The 22058-nt window shown below is 40.9% G+C and overlaps 1 protein-coding gene across 1 annotated transcript in view; it reads left to right on the top strand.

Moving 5' to 3' along the window:
- The first annotated feature begins 11073 nt into the window (after positions 1-11073).
- The window catches only part of LOC131224718 (uncharacterized), a 59437-nt gene continuing 48452 nt past the window's right edge, over positions 11074-22058 (top strand). The window contains exon 1 of the mRNA XM_058220030.1: positions 11074-11336. The gene's annotated coding sequence lies outside the window, so the exon portion shown is untranslated. The remainder of the gene's footprint in view (positions 11337-22058) is intronic.

Here is a 22058-nt window from a genome sequence, read left to right as displayed (position 1 = left end):
GCAATTTTCGGACGTTCTACGTCCAGTTAATATTACAGAACCCTTATTGTTTAGTATTTCACTGCTTTGATTAGAAAACCGAACATTATGGTTATTATCACATATTTGTGATATACTAAGCAAGTTGTGCTTTAGGCCTTCAACATATAAAACATTTTTAAACACGGGAAGATTAAAAAGTTGAACCGTACCTTGGCCTATAATCTTGCAGTTGCTACCATCACCAAATGTGAGTGAACCATCAGTCATATCTTTCAGATCGGTGAATAAGGCTTTGTCACTGTCATATGCCCGGAGCATCCACTGCTAGGTACCACTTTGAATGACTTGTTGCTTTGAAAGCAGTGTGAGCAACCAAGCGGTGACTTTAGGAACCCATTTCATAACTTGTTTTGGGTTTAGGAACATAGTTGGTCTTCTTTTGTGTATATTTGTAGGAATGACCTATAGAGTTAGATTTTAATAGCTCCTTGATTAAATCAACTATCTTTTCAGCTAGTGGATTTCGATTCTGATTAAAGTTGACATGGCTGTTTCTAGGTTTTGAAAAGTTTTTGAATTTTTAGAAAAATCTTGATAAGTACTTTTCCCTTTTGAGTTTGAGGACTCTCCTTTAACAAACATAGGAGGAGTATACTTTTGTTTAGGAGGTTGATTTTTATCAAAGCCCAACCCGGATCGATCGCCACATTTTCTTGATCCGGATAACAATTTTTCTAACTTTGGATCACCTTGGGCATATTTCCATGTGTCCTTTAAACTCGGAAGAGAAGATACTTCAGTTTCTCAATTTCAGATTTTAAATCAACAATTTGAGAGTTTTTAAATTCCAAATCGCATTTTGATTTTTCAAAATTATCAAATTTGTGATTTTTCTAAGACAAGCGATTCAAAACAATTTTTGAGTTTAGAAAACTTTTCTTTTTGAAGTTTAAGTTTGAAAAATTTTACAACTTTCCTTATATAGGGCATTGTAAGCGTCTTGAAGATCATCTTCATTTTCAAATTCACTATTCAGATTTTCTTCACTTGTAGAGTCATTATCTGAAAATGTGAATTGAGTCATAAGAGCTTTAACCTCATTGCCCGACTCAGTTTCAGAATCTTCTGATTCAGAAGAACCTTCAGAATCCGATGATTCATCCCATGTAGCCAACATACCCTTCTTCTTGGGTTTGTCCCTTTTAGGACATCTATTTGCTAAGTGCCCATATTCTAGACGGTTGTAACATTGACTATCTTTCAAAGATTTTTGAAATTTGGGTCTAAACTTCTTTTTGTCATTTGATTTTTGAAAATCAACCCTTTCTTTTGAAAATCTTATAAAATTTTTTAGCTAAAAGAGCCATGTCATCTTCTGAATCAGAATTTTCTTCTGAACTACATTTAGAAGATTTTATAGCGATAGATTTACCTTTAGGAGCTTTAAAGTTTAACTCGTAGGTTTGTAGAGAACCAACTAGTTCTTCAACCCTCCTATTATCCGTATCACGAAGTTCCTGGATTGCGGTTACTTTAGAACCGTTCAGGAAGTGAGCGTAATATTTTTGCACATACTTTACTTTTTGGGATTTTATCGCCAAGACCCCACATTGAGTTTACAATGTCATTCAATCTAGTGTAAAAGTCCATAAACATCTCATTTTCCTCCATATGAATTTCTTCAAATCGGTTGTGAGGAGTTGGACTTTAGATTTTTGACAATTGTAGTACCCTCGTGTTCATTTCTAATGTATCCCAAGCTTGCTTTGCGATACAAGAAATGATTCTTTTGAACTCATCCTGTATGTGCAAGTAATTGCATTTAGTGCTTTAGCATTTGCACTACTCTCACTTTTCCAAGGGTGGTCCATTGGTAATATGGTGTGGTTTTCATAGACTTTAAACCATCACCCAGTAAATTCCATGATAGGAGGATTCCATTCACCACCGTGGCTTGCCACACATTTTCATCCATTGATTTGAGGAAGATCCTCATTCTGGCTTTCCAATAAGCATAGTTGGAGCCATCAAAGGGTGGAGGCCTAGTGACTGAAAGGCTATCAAAATTTGACATCTGAATAGCTTAAATCGTTAGCTCAGGAATTAAATCCAAGAATTAAAAAGGAGCTATTAGGCTCTGATACCACTTGAAAAGGCCAAGCTATATGTCCTAGAGGGGGGGTGAATAGGACAATGCCAAATAAAAACTTATAACAGCGGAATAATAAAGAAAATGATAGCCAAATTAAATAACAATGCAGGAAAGTAAAACAACCTCAAAATTCAGATCTTGAGAGGTTGATACAAACGTTATTCTAAGGACAACCTTACACCAAAAACAGAGTTTATGATAGGACAACCTTATTTCTAGAAAGGTCTTTGTATCAAGTCTCAAATCGAAGAGGAATACAAAAACAAATATGAACTGAATTGAAATAACTTGTAATTAAAGATGTATTGTTCTAGGGACAGCCATACACCATAAAAATGGCAGGGCAACCTTGCTGGAACAACTTTCAAATGAAATTGAAAAACAAGCTTATAAAGGAATAGCAGAAAGTAAATTCTAAGCTATTACAACATTCTCACAAAGCTTGAAATAATTACAACATTTACCACCATACATACATCCCACAAAAAGAATAAAAACAATTAAAAGAATAAATCAATCAACCACACCTCAAAGGATTTATAGTGGTTCGCCTGTGTGTTCACCAACTGTTATCCAACAGCCACACAAAAAGCTACTCCACTCCTAATATCCTCACACAGGGGATATTAGTGTTCACTAAAGATAGGTTTTCCCAGGTTCACCCAAAACCCTTACAATTGTGTCTTTGTATGTGGGCTTACACAATTAAAAACCCCACTTCGAGTTTTCCTGGCTTTCCTCGGATAACCAATATAACAAGATTTTTCCGCAAATCTTGAAAGAAACCAAAATAATAGAAAGGAATTTACAATATGTAAAATACGAATATCTCCTTCGTTGTAGGACCGGTAGAACCAAATCAAAGTAGATGATTGAATGTCCAAGTTCAATGTCCAAGTCTTGATTACAATGGTTCTAATTCTAATTGATTTTAAATTAAACCAAATAGGGCTTGCCTTAATTGATTTTGATTCCAAAGAAAGGGAATAACAATTCCTCTTTTCAAATCAAATTGGATAAGAAACAAAATCAATTAAAATAAAGCTAAGGAAAGAAGATATTAAATAAGCACACTTAGCTTAGATGGAGCACAAAATTATCTCTCGAAGTTCGACGAAGATTGGCTTGAATACTATAATTAAATCGATGATTTCTTCCGAGATTCGTGCTCTATTTATAGGTGAGAAGATCGGTTCTCTAGTCTAGAGTGCTCTTCGACTAGTCAAGCCATAGATATTTGAAAGATTAGGCGGGATAAGCGCAGACAGTTCTACGACGATTGGTCGTAGGTTTCCTTCGATCGGTCGAAGAACCTCAAAGACCCACTGGACTTCGAGTCGTAGATTCTACGATCGTCGAAGATGCGTAAACACTCGTTCCTACGATCGGTCGAATGCATTCCGTGACTAGTCGAAGGCTAATGATTTTATCCTAATTTGTAACAAACTTACGATGGTCGAGGATTTTCTAGATCGGTCAAGCAAGTCTAGACTAGTCAAGCAGACCTAAGACTCGGTCGAAGAACAGACCAATCACATGTAAAATAACATTCGACTTATGTATCCGAAATGACCTACTTTCTAAGGTCATCCTATGGTCAAACAAACCTCAATCAAGAAGTATGGACATTGAAACAAGAGACCATGAAGAATGAGCCTTGAAGTCTTGATGTAGACTAAACCTTGAAGTAGCTCAATCATGAAAGTGGCTTGAGTTTCAACTTGAGTCTTGAGTTCAGCTTGAGTCTTGCCTTGTACTTTCTTTTTCTTTTCAGCTTGAGTCTTGTGAGCAGTTCTTTCATTCAAGATCTTGAGTCATTCAAGATCTTGAGTCTTGTACTTGAGAGCTTTGCTTGATGTGAGCTTAGCTTGTTCATGTATGTTGATCCTTGAGAGAGCTTCACTTAAGCAGGTTATATATAACATAACAGTGATTTTGGCATCACAAATTTGACAACAAACAGGGATATAAAGTATAGCACTTACAATAGGGTCGTGTTACTTGGTGAATAAAAGACTATATTGGGATGTTCAATTAAATTATGACAATACAATACAATAAAGTAAATAACGAAAGTGGGTTCCATTCTATTCACAGTCGAGCTTACTGTGGTTACTAAACAACAAAGTTGGAGCTAATAGTTAGCTCAATTCTATTCACATTTAAGGACTTACACCTTGATGTGGTTACTTACACCTTCAACTACCGAGATGGACTAGACTATTTAGCTTTCCATTTTGCGGAGAACAATTCCATAGTATCATCTTAACAAACATCACCCTCAGCCTGCATCAACTGCAATTCAACACTTGAGCTTATAGATGTGTTTGTAAGTTATCAACAGTAAGCACCGACTCATTTTAAGAGCCTCAAGGGTCTCCAACAATCTCCAAACCTATCACTTGCATGGCTTCAACTTCCTTTGTCATTGTCACATCTCAAAAGTGAAATTTTAATATATAGATGATATTCCAATGCATCAATAAGTGGAATTTCAATATTTAATTTCATCAATTTTTAAAATTACTGTACATGAATTCTTACAAGCCCACAAAAGAAACAAGCCTCACCTATCGTATAATGTACCTAAACAACACAAAATGTACATGAATTTAAGCGGGCCGAACAAAAAAAAAATGGGTTCACCTTTCTCGATTATCATATAATGCACCTAAAAAGCATATAATATACATGAACTAAGACAGGCTTCGCAAAAAAAAAGAAGACATGACATATAATATTAGGCACGTATATAATACAAAATATATATTTGATATAAACAGAGAAAAAATATAGCCATTATGAGTTCTTGAAACATGCCAAAATTTGAGCATCCTTCAACTTGAATAATGATCCCTAGCACAACCAAATTACCCTTCCGAGTCATATAACAAAGGAGCTGTTGTTGCTTGAACTTCTTACCTGCGCAAGCCCATTCACAACTGAATTACCCTCTGATAACATATAATTCAAATTGAAGTTCACTATCACGAAGATCCCATTTATAACAACACATCAATTCTGATTTAATGCAATCTCTATAAAAAAAAATGAAAGAAAACAACCCGTATTTAAATTTAATTATACATTTAATCTACATTTTGTATATTTGAGTTATACACTTGGAGGTGTATATATTTACACTATACATGAGAATGTGAAGAGGTTCGAAGACTAAGAGATGATATGGTTTAAAGATAATGTAATTAGGTTACACTTGAAGATATGATATTGTAACATCTCGGATTTTTCCAACTTGGCAATGGACATCCTTGCACGTAGAACTGCCCTAGGACCTTATTCTATTGTAAGTAGGGCGTAATTTAGTTAAGTATTAATAGCTTGGATCACTTTCTATACAAACTACAAATGTTCAAGTACCACCTCAAGCAGAAATCACCCAGGACCAAAACCTTTAGGAATTATGTCAATATTAACAAGTGCTAAACTAGAATACTTATGAAATTAACACTAATTACTTTAAATATGATCTGTAACACCCAAATCGTGTAGAATCATTGACGCTACATTATCCTGAAATCTAGAATCCATCCCTAAACCCGGTTGCTCTCGGGAGTACACTGAAACTCCATATCGGACCTGGACCGCACGTCGAAAGTCCGATAACCGCAAAACTATACAGCTATGACCGCATTACTGGACTTGACAACTCTCTCAGAAATCAAGTCTTAATTGTGTCTAGAAATGCACAACTTGAGCCTAGAGCAAAGTGCATGAGAAACATGGATATCTTTAGAAATAAAATCTGAATTTAAGTAATCTGAGTCGTGTCGTTTGCGGGCTAAATATAAGGATTCAGACTGTCAGAATCTGACCCAAATATACCCTCGGATAAGGGAAAATGTCCCATACATGGCAATGCACTTGTGGCCCTGATCGAGTGCTGGTGACCGTTAAACTGAAACTGGTCCGCCACGGCTGATTTGTAAACTCGATCGGAACGAAAACTCAGCCTAACCTAGATCCATGGTCAGGGAGCTTAAGTTCGACCACACGTGGAAAAGGAGCCACCAGAAGTGCTACGTTGGGCTGGAACAGACGCCCTTTGGATATAACCTAAGTATACCTTGGCCTTGAGGCCATTTCCATCAAACCTGGGCCTATATAAGGACTTTAAACCCTCACTCTCTCACCTCATATGAATTTGAGAAACCTAGGAGAGAGAGAAGAGAAAAGAAAAAGAAAAAGAGAGAAAGTGAGAGTGAGAGTTGAAAATACTTCTTGGGATTCGATCTCGCTACTCCATGCACTCAACCGCCACTCTTGTATCGTTATATAGGCGATTCCGACTCCGTATTTAGGTAAGAAAGCCTAACCCTAACTTTTCTTAGGATTTCTAACTATTGTAATAGATGAAATAACTGACCTATTCCCTGATATAGGTTATTGTGGTGCCGTAGACAAGACTTAACTTTTAAAACTGAGTTCGCTACGAGTCTACCGGTGAAAGGTGCGGACTATAAATGTTTAGGTTATGGTTTTTAAGGCTTTCAATGTCAGTTAATGATTTATGACTGACTTGAATTGCTATCACATGTTTAGACATATTGTTCCCGCACTTTACACATTATATATGAACTATGTTGAATATTGTGTATTCTTGTGTTTGTTGAAATGTTTGTATGTGTATGAATTCTGGATATGGATTTGCCATGATTAACTGTTGTAGACATATGGTCGAAGTATATGTGACAATTCCTTAGTGAAAGGATTTGCCCTAATACGTGCTATCACCGACATACGTCATGTATGTTGGAATATGTAGTCTAAGTGTTTGTAGAAACGTCTGAATGAACAAGTGTGTAATAAATTGTACGTTACATGGGCGTTGAGAAGAGATTCTCAACTATCTTAACGATGTGTATGATTTCCTCCATGTACTTACATTCTTTGTCTGTTTTACATAGGGACTACATATGTGTGAATTCATGTTTAAGTTGAAATCCATCAAATGCTCATATGCTAGTATGATTGGAATTGTTGATCCATTACTGTTCTGATTAGCTTGTATGATTATTTGTTATAATTGAATGTGTTTGGGACTACGGAATAGTCCAGGCAATCGGTAACAGGTACTGAATAGGTGGCTGAGATTGTTTCGCCACATAGGACGTGATCGATGAATCCGAGCCGTACTTGAGATGTCGGCAGTGCTTAGGCCACACGGAGTACTTACGCACTTCATGTCGATCAACTCAATGTGCGCTCATACTAGTCGAGATTGTCAAGTAACCCGATTGACCCGATGTATGTTCACCATGTATGGACGCTACTGCTTGAATCTAAGGTACCAAACTCACCAGTGAAAACCCTTTAAAACCTTGGTACCTCGATCCGCTAAGACTCATGAGCCGGGCATGGTGGTATGGGACACCGTGGTCGAGCTGTCGGCTTACGCTGAGGTGACGAGCCTTCCCGTAGTGACCAGTGAGCAACCTAGACTCGTGAGCCGAATACGGTGGTATGGACACTGTATTCGAGCTGTCGGCCTACACTGATAAGGTGACGAGCCCTTCGTAGTGACCTCGAGCATACGCTAAGACTGCGTAGAGGCGACGAGCCCTTACGTAGCAACATGAGTACACTAGGCCTGCAATGATAAGGTGACGAGCCCTTTGCAGCGACCTAGAACCGTAACATCGTATGAGATTTACTAGGATTGACGACCCTAGATTGGATCATCGTTTGGGAATTGATATAAGGGAGGTACCTTAGCTTCTCAATCCTGCTGTATGAAAAGGACTAATAAGAACTTGGTAATTACGTTCATGTAGCGCACTGCATGTGCCGTTTGGCGTTGGGCAGAGCACTGAGGAAGTGACTGACATGCGCGGCCGTTAGATGAAGATCGCATAGGGAGTGCATGCGAGGGCATGCATCATTTATTCATACCATTCTTGCATTAATCAGAATATTTAGGAATGTTTGATTGTATTGTTTTATCATTACTGCTTGATTGAATTGAGAACATGTTAACCTTTGCTTTATTGTTCCACTGAGTTGATCACTCACTCCCACGTTACGGGATGGTGTTGTACACACTAACCAGACTCTGTCTTAGCTACAGATGGAGATCCGACTGATGAGGCAGAGGCGGACTTCGTAGACGATGAGGATGCCTTCTCATATATGTAGTATTCAGGCAGGTTTGCATAGATCATTCTAATCGACGGGGCTTCAGGGTTATACTTATAGTGGACGATTACCTTTTTGACATTTTGTAATTTGAAACAATATATGTAATTATTGACCTGGCAATGTATACATACTTTGGGGACCTATACTGAGTTATAACGCTATACATATTTGAGTAAGTCTTCCGTTTGCGTATTACAACTGTCCCTCGATTATGTATTGCTGATTTGACTAAATCTTATTCATGTTTTATGCACTAATACAGACAACATTTAATCATCGTTAAATATGATGCATAAGTGATGCGTTGGAACTCGGGAGTTGGACTTCTACTCGACCCCCGATTTTCAGGGCGTTACAGATATGCATTTTACAAAAGTGTGATGCAATTATATTTAAGAGTAATGAAAATGAATGTGTGCGTGAGTTGGTTACACTTAAGAATGTGATGGGGTTAAAGTATATATACGAGTTAAGAGTAATTGAAACCATAGATTAATAAGAAAAAATGCTTACTCTTATAAATTTTAAAATCATATATGCCATTTAGAATTTACCTATGTAAATGCGTGCAAACAAGTGCCACACACACTATGTTGAGATATTGACTTGAACATCAGACCAACGTTAAATTGAGCATTAGCCCATCATTCAACATAAAACATTTCAAATAAATCTAAAAATACATTGAATAAATCTATGGGGTCACCATAAAAACAATTGGCAAAAATCAACCCTAAATCCTATATATATTCTATAAGCCACTGGAGTTTTAGATGGCCTAATGAATGACTAATATCACATATACATGTTTCATATTGGCATGCATCCATGACCGAACAAATCACCTCGACACTCCACAAGTCTGGACTTCTATTTGTGTAAGAAGAAATGTTAGAGAAAAAGAGAGTCTAGATCCTTTGTTTCAAACAAAAATATTGGGAGAGAGGAGGGAAAGCCAGGAAAAAAGTTGAGAGAGAAGAGGGAGACTTGAGAGAGAAGATGCTCTCCCGAGACGTAGAGGCTGCTCTTTCTCTCTTTATGTTATTTTTCCTTTTCTCTCTTTTATGTTTTTTTTTTACTTTTGTTAATATTTTCTGAACCTTTTGTTTTTTAATTTAACAAATGATCTGGACCAATAGTAATTTTCAACAAATGTCTGGGCAATAGTAAAGCTACAAGCAGAGGATCTCTTTTACGCTACGACAGAGGATCCCGACACTCGATCGATACTATTTCGGGCATTGCCCATCTAGTGGGGCACGCCGTGACCATGCATATGAAGCGTCACTATCTGCCAGTGCATCAATGTTTTCTTAAAGAGACCGTGGGGCCGTCTTTATATTCCATCACTAACATCATGGCTAACTCAAAAATGCCAATAAGACTCGTGCCAGTGTGATGGAGAAGAATCATCGCCAACACACGTGCCACATAAGCAGACGTGGGAGGAATCCATACCGTTTGTTCAACGAGGAATACAATTAGAATGTCTGACCTAAATACCAAAGCGGTCCACTTATCACGTGGGCCTGGCTCCCCCTGAAGAGAGCATAATGAATCTCATACTCATGTGACGAATGGTACAGATCTCTGAAATGGGTGACACCTTGCCCACTTAAGGCGAAGCAAACTTCACTATCCGACTCGTGCGTTGACGCGTGCCATATTCCGTGAGTCCACACGCGTTGAAAGACACCCTTTCATGTTCTTTACGGCCATATCTGGAACGCGTTTATTGCGATTTTGATTAGACGCGGATCAGGTGGTGTTGCCAACACCACCCAGGCAGTGGTGTTTGATGCGTAGGGTATATGGGGCCCACCCTAATGTATGTATTTCATATCCACTCCGTCCATCCGTTGTTACAGATCCTTTTAAGGTACGAGCCCGAAACGAGAGCAGATCAAAAGCCCAAGCTGACCACACTATTGGAAACTTTGGTGATTGAACGCCTACCATTAAAAACTTCTTAGGGCACAAATGTTTTGGATCAAGATAATGTTTTTATTTCACTTCATCCAAGTATGTGTGACCTTATCAACAGATTGGATGGAAAATAAACAGTACGGTGGGCCCTACGAAGATCAACGGTAGGTGTCACTGTCCCTACTCTTTCCTATCATGTGGTCCACTTGAGCTTCGGATCTGCGTCAATTTTGGGTTTATGCCTTAAAATGATATGGCAAAACGGATGGATGGCGTGGAAATAAAACGCATATATTATGGTGGGGCCCACCAGCACCCAACACATCACAGACCTCACCGGGCTGGTGTCAGCAACACCACCTAATCCACGTCAACAAGGCTCGCCCATGGTGACACGCCCAATCTGCTCCCCGCCCCGCCACGCAATGATCCAGATCATTCGTCTATACGGAAAGAATCTCACTGATTGGAGATCATAGCCGTTCGTCCAAAGTTAAGTGAGAAACCGTGGATTCTGGGGACCGTCGTTCCCGCTACTTTTTTATGGATGATGATGAGACATCTGGTGTGAGATCTTTCGACAGGAAACATGTACTGGGGCGCGGCTTTCGCATGAAGTTCTGCACTGAGATGCCAGGTGGGGCCCACCGTTATGTTTGTTAGAAATCCACCCCGTCCGTCCGTTTTTCGAGGTCATTTGAGGACATGTGACCAAAGATGATGTGAATACAAAGCTAAGGTGGGCTATACGAGAGAGAAAACAAAGAAAAGAGTTTACTACCGTTGAAACCTTCCTCGGCTCCACCTTGATGTTTATATGCCATCCAAACCGTTTATGAGGTCATTCCCACGGGTTGAAGTGGAAATACGGAAAAAGTTATCCTCTCTCTCCGATGGCGTCGGAAAATCCGCGTTCCATCTACCGTAGGTAATTCTGGATGGACAATCGTCACATGGCGAGGTGGAACTGGAAGGAGCGAGCCTCCTTTCTCATTTATCATTACAAGACAAACTACTCCTTCAATCATTCTTTGATGGCGTCGGAAAACGTTCTCTCCGTTCTGTAAGAGTGTCAGCCGAAGGACCAGGAGCAGTCTACAGCACCGACGAACGGAAGGTCTTCTCTTTCAATCTTCCCTCTCCTTCTTCAGTGCACACTCTCGCTGTTAATTTCTTCCATACTGTTTTTTTTTTCCTGAAAAAATTCAATTTTCTTCTTCCTTTTCCCAAAAAAAGAAGAAAAAGAAACTGTGGGAAATTACACTGATTTCCGACGAATAGTGCAATTTTAATGGATTTGATGCTCAGTAGGAGTCATGTCTTAAACACCCAATTGGATTTTTTTTTTTTAAATTATAGAAATTGAGGTTTTGCTGTGATTTTAGCTCTGAAATTGAAATTATTAGGTGCGTGATGAACAATTATATGTAATTTATTTATTTATTTTGCTTAGTAAGAGTAAAACGTTCAGTACCAAATTGGAAAATTTCAGAATCTTGTTCTTTTTTAAGAGTATTTAGATTTTATTGAAATAAGGCGCACAACATGTAAAAGAAATAAAACCCAGCACTGTGTTTGTACCCGTTTAGGCCGAGTCTTGCCGTGACCAATCAGAATAGGTTTCGTGTAATTTTTATGGGTACGCATGTTACACTCAGGGATTTTCCCGCAAATATGTCCGGAGCTGCCTCGTAAAGGGGAGCCACAATGTCTCAATTGTTGCCGTGTACCACTAGAGCGGTCGAGAGGAAGGATGACCGAGTCTGAATGATCAGAGAAGCGATCGAACTCGCATGGTGGGAAGTGAAGAAAGTAGAATGTGGGAAGTATCTAGAACCCAAGTAATGAAGAGCGGTTACCATAACCGTCAAAATGTGGGAAGGATCCAGAACGTCTGGATCAAAGCTATAAAATAACAAAGCAAATCAAGAAGGAAAATTGTCTCATACCAAACCAAACAAACCCAACATTATCTTTCAATTACCAATCAATTTACATTCCATAGTGTAATCATTTACTCTTCCCGTCAAGCAATTTACATTCCTTAGTATAATCATTTGCTTTTCAGCCTGCTGTTTACATTCCGTAGTGTAATCTGTAGCGGTGACCAAGTAGTTGGTAAGCTTTAGCTATAATTTGAGTTTATTTTAGCACGCTGGACTCAGTTCATCTATCAAAAGAGTGTTCCGCATATGTTCTTCGTGACTGACTGTAAGAATCTCTTTCCCATTCCATTTTATCTATATTAAAAAGTCCTTTCCTACCGAAGGTAAAGGAGTGACCCATCAACAGAGGATGAACCCCACCCTCTAAAAATCGCCTGATCCGATTTTGCACAATGAGCAAGTTGCCTGAATAGGCGATCGAACTCCTCAGTCCTTGGTCATACACTACGTGTCTGCCTACCTCGGCGCTCAGGGTCCTTGTCGTTCGGTTCGAATTGGAGCCGCAATTCCAATTCTGGCACCCCCGCACACCCAGTGTAGAAAACAACGACGAACAATTTTCTGGCACACCCGGTGGGACCCTATCTATTAACTACTGGCCTGACTTACCCGAATTGCTTGTGTTGAACTCTCCACTCCACACCAACTGCACCACCTGCAAGCGAGGATGTGCCGGTCCACGTGCCCTCAGAGGCGTAAAATTTGAATGCTAACCCAACTGGAGATCAGGCTGGGCCATCCACGTCTCGAGGTGTACACCCGGATGAAGTATTAGCAGTGCTTCGGGATGTTCAAATCAACATCCAGATGGTGCAGGAATATGGAAGAGCTCAAGCCGAGTAATTTTGTATCCAAGTTGAAAGCACCAATCGCTACATGGCTAGTCAGATTGAAGCCATGCAACGATTGTTGGCTGTAATAACGAAGTGAACACCATTGGCACCACAACACTATTAATGGAAGCTCGGTCGGCAATGTAGTTTTGTTGCTGCCTATGTTGCCTTTGCAATGCAATTCACCACCGATTCCTCCTTCGAAGGTTGTGAATGTGCCACCTCCTATGGAGATCAGGCAACCTGAGCGGGAGGGTAGGAATTTTGCACCCGATAATATGAATCATGGCCCGCCAGCTAGATTCAATTCGCAGAGGGGCCTTAGATTCCCTGATAATCTTTACCAATTTGGGCTGGATCATCCACCAGCTGAAGAACCTTAGCGGGTTGACCGAGACCAGATAATACAACTTGTTCAAGAAGTTGCTGGCCAAGTGCTCGGCCATAACACCATCCCTATGTATCATAAACCCTACCCCGAATGGGTAGATCGGCAACATTCAATACTGAGAAATTATCGATCGGATTTTGCCCTGTTCTCAGGCGAACCTGGTCAGTTGATTATTGAACATGTCGGCCGTTTCATGATGCAGTATGGCGAACTCACCAACAATGATTATCATAAATTACAGTTATTTGGTCATTCGTTGACTGTTGCGGCCTTCACATGGTATTCAAACCTAGTGCCGGATTCAGTACATACTTGGTAGGAGTTGGAAGAGAAGTTCTATGGTCAATTCTTCTCCAAAAACAGGGAGATAACCATGGCTGACCTCACATGATTTCGACAGTTGCCTGGGGAATCATGCGAGAGTTATATTATGCGATTCAAGCGGGCGAAGAGTTGCCGTAAAGTAGTCATGATTGAGTCCGAATTTGTGCAGCTTGCACAAGACGGACTGGAATACAAGCTTCGTAAAAAGTCCATAGGCACGGAGTTTATTGATCTATATGATCTAACTAAAAAGGTTTCTCGCTATGAGGAACTCCTACAGGAAGGGGCTAGACGAACAAATTCGTCGTTGGGGACGTATTACAACGACCCTAATTCTGAAATTGCAATTGCCAAAGTGATGACTAAGAAGCCATTGGTATGTTCAGCATTGGTCAAAGCGAAGTCGACTGCCTCAATAGCACAAAACTCAGAAAGTGTATACCTTTGATATCACTCAAGCCGAAGAAATATTTAATATCTTGTTGGCGGGAAAGTTTATTAAAATTCCTAGCAATCATAAAGTACATCAGGTTGATGAATTGCAGAGGATCGAGTACTGCAAATGTCATTGAACTCGGTCCCACTCGACTAACACATGTGTTGTTTTTAGGAACGTCATTTAGGACCATATCGACCGTAGGTTATTGAAGTTCTCAGAAAAGGATAACGAGGTAATGTTGATTGACACTAATCCATTTCCAACTAATATGGAGGTGAACATGGTCACCGCCAATCTGAGGGATCGTCCGAGACTAAAGATTGATCTCAATTCAAATGATTAGCGGAGATTGTCCGGCCGACTTGCACAAGGACGCCACTGGATTCCTCGTCCTCAAGATGATTGGCGGTCGCCATCCGAAGAAGGCATCAAGGGCCTCGAGTCTGCGATCAATATGCTCGAGAAATGACATTTTAGTCGGGAAACACCTCCATGAAAAGAAGGGAGGATCGCAATAGCGGTCTTGACCATTATTGGCTGATACAATCGACCTCCAATCACCGTTCGCGTTGGGGACCACCCTTGTCATGGATGGTCAAACCTCCTACCACACAATAGGGGATATGGAAACGAGTTGTTCATCGAAAGTTTCCAGTGATACCAGAAGCTTTGACAAAGACCCAAAAGCACCAATGATAGACAGAGCTGCTACAAGAAGGGAAATGGAAGGGGAAGGGACACTCCCTCGATCAGAAGCTAAAATGCTCCGTCCCTTTTGGAAGGTTCCCATTCTTGATGAGCAATTGACAGTAAACACGGTTGAAGTTGTGCTACCAGTTGCAACACAGAAAGACCCAGATGCCCTCAACAATACGGCTCGGTCAGGGGACCTTAAAAAGGAAGATAGTTGCGATAACTTGTCAGACTATCTCAACGAAGATTGTTTTCTGACAAAGGATTTGCTACCCCACGAATTTGTGTCAACCATTGACAGTTTGAAGAGTCCCTCGCCTAATGATATCTCGTCTGAACTCGTGGCCGATGAATACCCTCGTCAGATCGAAGAAATTGAGTCTGAAACACTAGGGGGGCAAAGTTCAACTAGTAAAATTGTGTTTGGTTCGTTGTTGCCAGTGACATTTCATTGTAATATGGTTTTCACATTGCCGTCCAGCTTTTAGGTAAGGCCCACTCAACCAAACACAATGCTTGGGGACGTAGAAGAATATGCTCATCCGGTAATCATACAACATGCTTCTTTCCCGTTTGAAGAAGACAGAGAAAATGAAGCTAAGGTCGACAAAACATCACATGCCAACATGGCCACTGTTGCGACCGGGGGTGCATGCGAAAGGGTGATTATCGACAAATCAACCAGCGACATGACACAACATCTTAAGCTGCTATATATATATCGGCTCACTTCGATGGTTGCCCTTTTCCCAGAATTTGGTTGATAATGGGGCTACAGTAAATTTGTTACCATGGAGAATGATGGCCAAGCTAGGAAAGACTATGGCTGATCTAATCCCCTCAGAGGTGACCGTTAGCAATTTTGCCAGCCATGTCATGAACACACACAGTGTCTTACAGATTGATCTGACCGTCGGCACAAAAATAGTTTTAGCACCATTTTTTGTGGTCGATACTTCATCAAGCTATAATGTGATGTTGGGGAGAAATTGGATCCATTCTTTTGCATGAATCCCATCTTCTCTCCACCAATTTGTATTTTTTGGAACATGGACAAAGTAGAGCTAGTCTTGGCCGACAATAAACCTTTCTTGGCCACATCGAATGATAATGAAGCTTATTACTATGGTGAATAAGTTGTATCTATCAGATTCACCAGGAGGAATAAGCTTGGTGATGCAGGACACATGATTTAATGCAATAATGCAATGTGGAGATTATGAAAGAGTTCATAAAGTAATTTAATTAACAAAAATGCTAATCCACCAAGTAATTAAGAGTAAACAATAGGCAGTAAAATTTGATTTAACCTTAATCACATGTCCGCATGCTAAGGAATCACATAAATCAATTAAAACTAGGCCCGATGGAAGGATAGAACTTCTCATTTAGCATAGGCACATTCCACACTCAATGGACATATTTGTAGGTTTTATGCTTAGGGTTAGGAAGGGGAAAATCTGTAATTTGGAAAATTAGGGTTAATGGGAATTGGAATTTTAAAATTAAGGTTTTTAGAAATTGGGTAAAATCGGAAGTTGGGGATCTAGGGTTTAGGGTAGGGTTATAAATGGGAAATCAATGGGTTTTTATGGGGGAAGCAAGGGGAAATCAAAAGATTGAGCGGTTGTCCATGCGGTTAGCTTAGGGGCTCATACGTGTGGGTCGTTGGCTAGGCTTTTTTGGGTCCTCAATGGTTGATTTCGGTTGGGGTTGAAGTTGGATGACGAGAAGTTGAAGAAAAATATGATTTGGATGGTCTTGGATAGGAAGGGAAGAAAAGAGATGAAGTTTTTGGAAAAATACATCTTTTGGATAAAAAAGAAGAGAGAATAAAGATGATAGATGGAGACATCGCACCTCCGTTGAATGGGGAATGAAATCACACCACACCTAAGCTCCAAATCTCATGGAGTATTTTTCAAATTACATGAAGGAAAAAAAAACACAAGGTTTTTTTTTTCCCAAAATAATGGCATTAGGGCTTCTCACACCCATCTTTCTCTTTTATAGTCTCAGAAAAGTCGTTATACAAAAAGACGCTCTCAGATAACATTCTCAACATAAAGACGTTTAATAAATTAAAAGTTGTTCCTAACTCCCTAATCTCAACACAAATATAAGATATAACAAAAATAATGAAGCATGTAAATAATCTAAACAACTAAACTATTTCGTGGCCCATGGGGGTCTACGATCAAGATGTCCGATGATGATGATCCAATGGTCCGATCATCGTGTGCACCCAATCCAAGGGTCCGATGTATCTATCGAGCTCCTATATACAGCTCACGTGCATCTTCCCAGTGTAGGGTGTTCAAAGATGCATGAACATGCACGCGGGGTCTTCAACGTAGCTAGGAGTGTGAATTGGGCCAAGTGGACCCCATGTAATGGCCGTCTAACCATAAGGAGACTGGCTCAGCCCTCCTCTGGTATGGTGCTCGGATGTCCTTATCACTTGGCCACCCTACGGGGATCACGGTAAAAAAGAACCCTGACAACATTGTGCAAGCTATTCCGGAATTAACCTGAAGCCAATGATGCTTGGCCGAAGGACATTGTCCTCTATCAACCGACTTCTCGTTGTATTATTGAAGAGGTTCCATGATCAGGACATTAAGGAATGGATTAAGTAGGGCCGACTTCACGGCGAGAATAAAGAGGCTTGAAGAGAGCCTTAAGGAAACCGATGAAAGCTGTTTTGTGACTTTGGCCGAGTTAGAAGAATCAGTTGAGGGAGACAGTTTCGTGTTTGAAGAAGCATAGAAAGAAGAAGAGGATATTTGACCGCAAGTTCAGGACCCGTTGGTTGAAGTTAACCTGGGGACAGATCATGACCCAAAGCCAACATTCATAAGCAACTTGTTGCAATCGCCTGAGAAGGAGAAGTTAACAAAGTTACTTTTGGAGTTCGTCAACAAAGCCATCGTTGAGCATAGATTACTCACGAAAGAAGGTTATTGGCCGTACAAGTAGCCGCCTAGGCGGATGATGACCAAAGTCACCCTTAAGATCAAAGAGGAGATCGAGTGACTCCTGAAGTCGGTTTCATTCGACCAATCATATATGCGGAATGGATGTCAAATGTGGTGCCGATGATAAAAAAGAACGGTAAGTTAAGGGTATGTATCGACTTTAGAAATCTAAACCTGGCCACACCAAAAGACGAATACCCTATGCCGGTGGCCGATCAGCTCACCAATCGGGCTACTGGACATGGGATTGTGTCTTTTTTGGACGAGCATTCTGGATATAATCAGATCTATATAGCATTAGACGATATGTCGAAAACGGCATTCAGATGTCCAAGTCCTTTGGGAACATATTGCTGGGTAGTGATGCCCTTCGGGTTAAAGAATGCAGGGGCCATATACCAAAGGCCAATGAATGCCGTTTTCCATAATATGATCGACCGCTTTATGGAGGTCTGTGGACGATGTGGTGGTCAAGTTGACCAATGCAAATGAGCACCTAGCCCACTTACGAAAGTCCTTTAAACGGATGAGGCTCCATAAATTGAAAATGAACCCTTTGAAATGTGCTTTTGGGGTCTCGGTCGGTAATTTTTTGGGATTCTTGGTACATCGAAGAGGAATCGAAGTTGATCAGAACAAGGCCCAGGCCGTGATTAATGTGTGGCCGCCAAGAAACAAGGCTAAATTACAAAAATTCTTGGGCCATGTCAATTTCTTGAGAAGGTTTATATCTAACTGTGCAGGCAAAACTAACATCTTCTCTCTACTATTGAAGTTGAAACAGGGAATCAAATTTGTATGGCAAGCGGAGCACCAGCTGGCTTTCATTAGAATCAAGGAGTATCTAATGAAGCCGCTCGTGTTAATGCCTCCTATCAAAGATCGACCGCTCAAGTTATATGTCGTAGCTTCAGTAGTGTAGATCGGAGCTCTTCTAGCACAAGATGATGACATGCGGAAGGAGCGGGCGGTTTGTTACTTGAGTCGAACATTGCTTGATGCCGAAAGACGATATTCGACCATGGAGAAATTATGCTTGTCATTGTATTTTTCGGCCACTAAGTTGAGGCATTACTTGTTGGCCGAGAGAGTAGATGTAATAGCAATTACCGATCTAGTGAAATATATATTGAACTGGCCAATTCTAAGCGACCAAATTGGTAAATGGGTGTTGGCTTTATTTGAGTTTGATCTACATTACATACCACAAAAAGCAGTCAAAGGTCGAGCTATATCTGACTTCTTAGCTGACCATCTTTCGGATCTTGAGGAGCAAATCCCCCCAAGTATCCTAGATCTTTATTATGTGCAACTCACACCGTGGAAATTAATCTTTGATGGGCCAAGGACACATGATATGTCTGGGGCCGATGTCATTTTGATCACTCCCAATGTGAATCAACAGGAATTTGTGTTCCAACTAGAGTTCGAATGTACTAGCAATCAGGCTGAGTATGAAGCTAAGATAATTGGCCTAGAATTGTTATCGGAACTACGAGTAAAAAATGTGACCGTTATGAGAGATTCGCAGTTGGTGATAAATCAAATGATAGGGCTGTTTAAGTGCACCAACCCATCCTTATTACCATATTATGCCTTAGTGGTCTAGTTACTCGACCAATTTGAAGAGGTTGAGTTGATGCATGTCATTGGGGAGCATAACACGGATGCCAACGGAATGACACAGCCGCTGGACTTGAAGCCTTGAGAGGATCGGCTGCCAGACAATTGCCGTCCAAAGGAAATCCTTGCCTCTGTATTTCAGAGAGAGAATGCAATGGAAGTGTGCCAATTAGAAGTAGAGGAGGATGATTGGAGGGCTCCTCTCATGGGTTATTTGCAGAGCCCACGTACTAAGACCGACAGGAGTATACGAAGGTCGGCCACAAATTATGTGATGGATGATAGTGAACTGTATCAGAAAGGAGCCGAGGGAGTTTTACTTCGGTGCTTATCAAAGAAAGAAGCTATGTTAGTCATGAAGGGGGTCCACGAAGGGATTTGTGGGGCCCATCAGGCTAGGAGAAAGATGAAGCTCACGCTCAGGTGTTACAACTATTTTTGCCCAAGAATGATGGCTGACTGCATCCAATATGCGAAGGGCTGTGAAGCATGCCAAAGGAATGGACCGGTCCAACATGTGCTTGTGACCGAGATACATCCTGTAAAATAGCCAGGGCCGTTCCGAAGATGGGTGATCGATTTGATCGGACAGATTCACCCACCCTCAACTCGCATGGATTTATTCATCATCGAAGCGACCGATTACTTCACCAAATGGGTAGAGGCAAAGCCTATGAGAAAAATCGGCTATACAGAAATCATCGGTTTCATTGAAACTAATATTATCCACTGTTTTGGGATACCAGAGTCCATTACTATGGATCGCGGTGCGACTTTCTCGGCCAAGGAAGTATGAGCAATGGCCGATAGATACGGCATCAAAATTCTGCATTTGACCCCTTATTATGCCCAGGTTAACAGCTAGGTTGAGGCTAGCAATAAGGCGATCAAGAATATCCTGAGGAAAATGATTCGAGAAAATTCCTGGGAATGACATACCAAACCGTCTGAGGATTTGTGAGCTTACAGAATGTCGCCTCGTACCAGTATTGGGGTTAGCCTATTTGCATTAACTTACGGACACGATGCAGTCTTACCTTTGAAAATTGCGGTCCCATCATTGCGAACTGCATATCAAGCTCAGCTAACCCCTCCAGAGTTCACAGAGGCAATGCTGGCCGAGCTTGAGGAGTTGGATGAGGTCTGTATTAGAGCTTTGGACTTGATCATTGCCAACAAAGCGGCCGTGGCACGAGTATCTAACAAGAGTTTAAAGAAAGTCTTTCGGGATATGCGATATGGTCTGGAAAATTGTATTGCTTATCGGCTGGAAAGACCAAACATTAGGTAAGAAATGGTCGCTTACATGGGAAGGGCCATACGTTATCGAGCAAATCCTCAAGGGTAGAGCCTATGTCCTTAAGGATATGGATGGGAAGATTGTAAGAGCTCCTATAAACGGCCACTTCTTGAAATTCCCCTTCCCTTCATTATGGGAAGTCATCAGGAATCGGGCCGAGCCAAGTTAATAAAAAAGTAGTTGGTTGGAATAAGAGCCCTGAAGCAAGGGCTAGTTAATTACAAGTAATCAATATATATATATATATATATATATATATATATATATATATATATATATATATATATATGTATAAAGAGATAAATTGGGTGAAATGATTTGGTAAGTAAGACAGTCGGGCTACAAGTGGGCCGACTTGAGCTCCTCGAAACTTTGTGCAACCGAGGCTTTCGCCTCCCTTTCCAACTTTCGCCTCTCGGTCCACGAGGCGCGCTGACTCACGAGCTTTGCAGAGGAGCGGTCGATCCAAGCGAGATGCCGATCAAAGACAATGTACTCCAAATCGGCCGATTTCTTTTCTGCTTAACTGGATTCCGCGCGGTCCCGGTAAAGTGCTATCTAGGACTCAATGAACGCGATCAACTCCTCATTTTTTGGCCGATCACGGCTCGAGTAAAGTAGACGGGTCTCGGCCAAATCAGCAGACAAATCGTTGCACGTGAGCTTCAGTGACCGCAACATCTCCTCATTGAAATTATGTCCGCGGGTCCAGTGTAGTTTGTTCTTCCAAGTCGCTTCATGACGGGCTGACAGAGCTCTGCATTCAGCATTGAGAGCTGACAAAATGTGATAAGGAAGCAATGCAGCTCTCGAGCTCTCTGTCAACCTCGGAGTATTCCTCTCCGAGTTGCCTGAGTTTTGAAAGAATATTCAAGATCTCCTGGGGAGGCTGGCGATCCTTAGGAAGATCAGCAGCATCCCTAAGTAAGGGTTGAGGATCACGCAAAAAGGAAGAGCGCGAGGAGTCGATCCCTTCTTCGAATATTTCTTCCATGATTTTAATTGACAGAGAGAAGAAATCCTTGAACACTAAAATAGTGGTGATGGAAATTGTGGTTTGAGATCGTTCGTGGTGCATTTTGCAATCTAAGGGGTGCTTTTATAGAAGGGAAATTCAGCAATTAATGTGCCTAGGGTGCAGTGTGACAGTTTTGTACCCGAGACTGAAGGCTGCGGCAACAAGCTGTTTCTAAGATCTTAAGGGAATGTAGCGGAATAAATGGGATTTCCTCGAAGGAAGCAGAGCCATCATCGTGGCCAAGGTTTGGTATGCACGTATAAGGGATGGCTAAGTACTGCGCATCTGTACTGG

This window comes from Magnolia sinica, chromosome 14, assembly GCF_029962835.1.
Source record: "Magnolia sinica isolate HGM2019 chromosome 14, MsV1, whole genome shotgun sequence".
Taxonomy (NCBI): Eukaryota; Viridiplantae; Streptophyta; class Magnoliopsida; order Magnoliales; family Magnoliaceae; genus Magnolia; species Magnolia sinica.
This window is presented reverse-complemented; position numbering and strand designations above follow the sequence as displayed.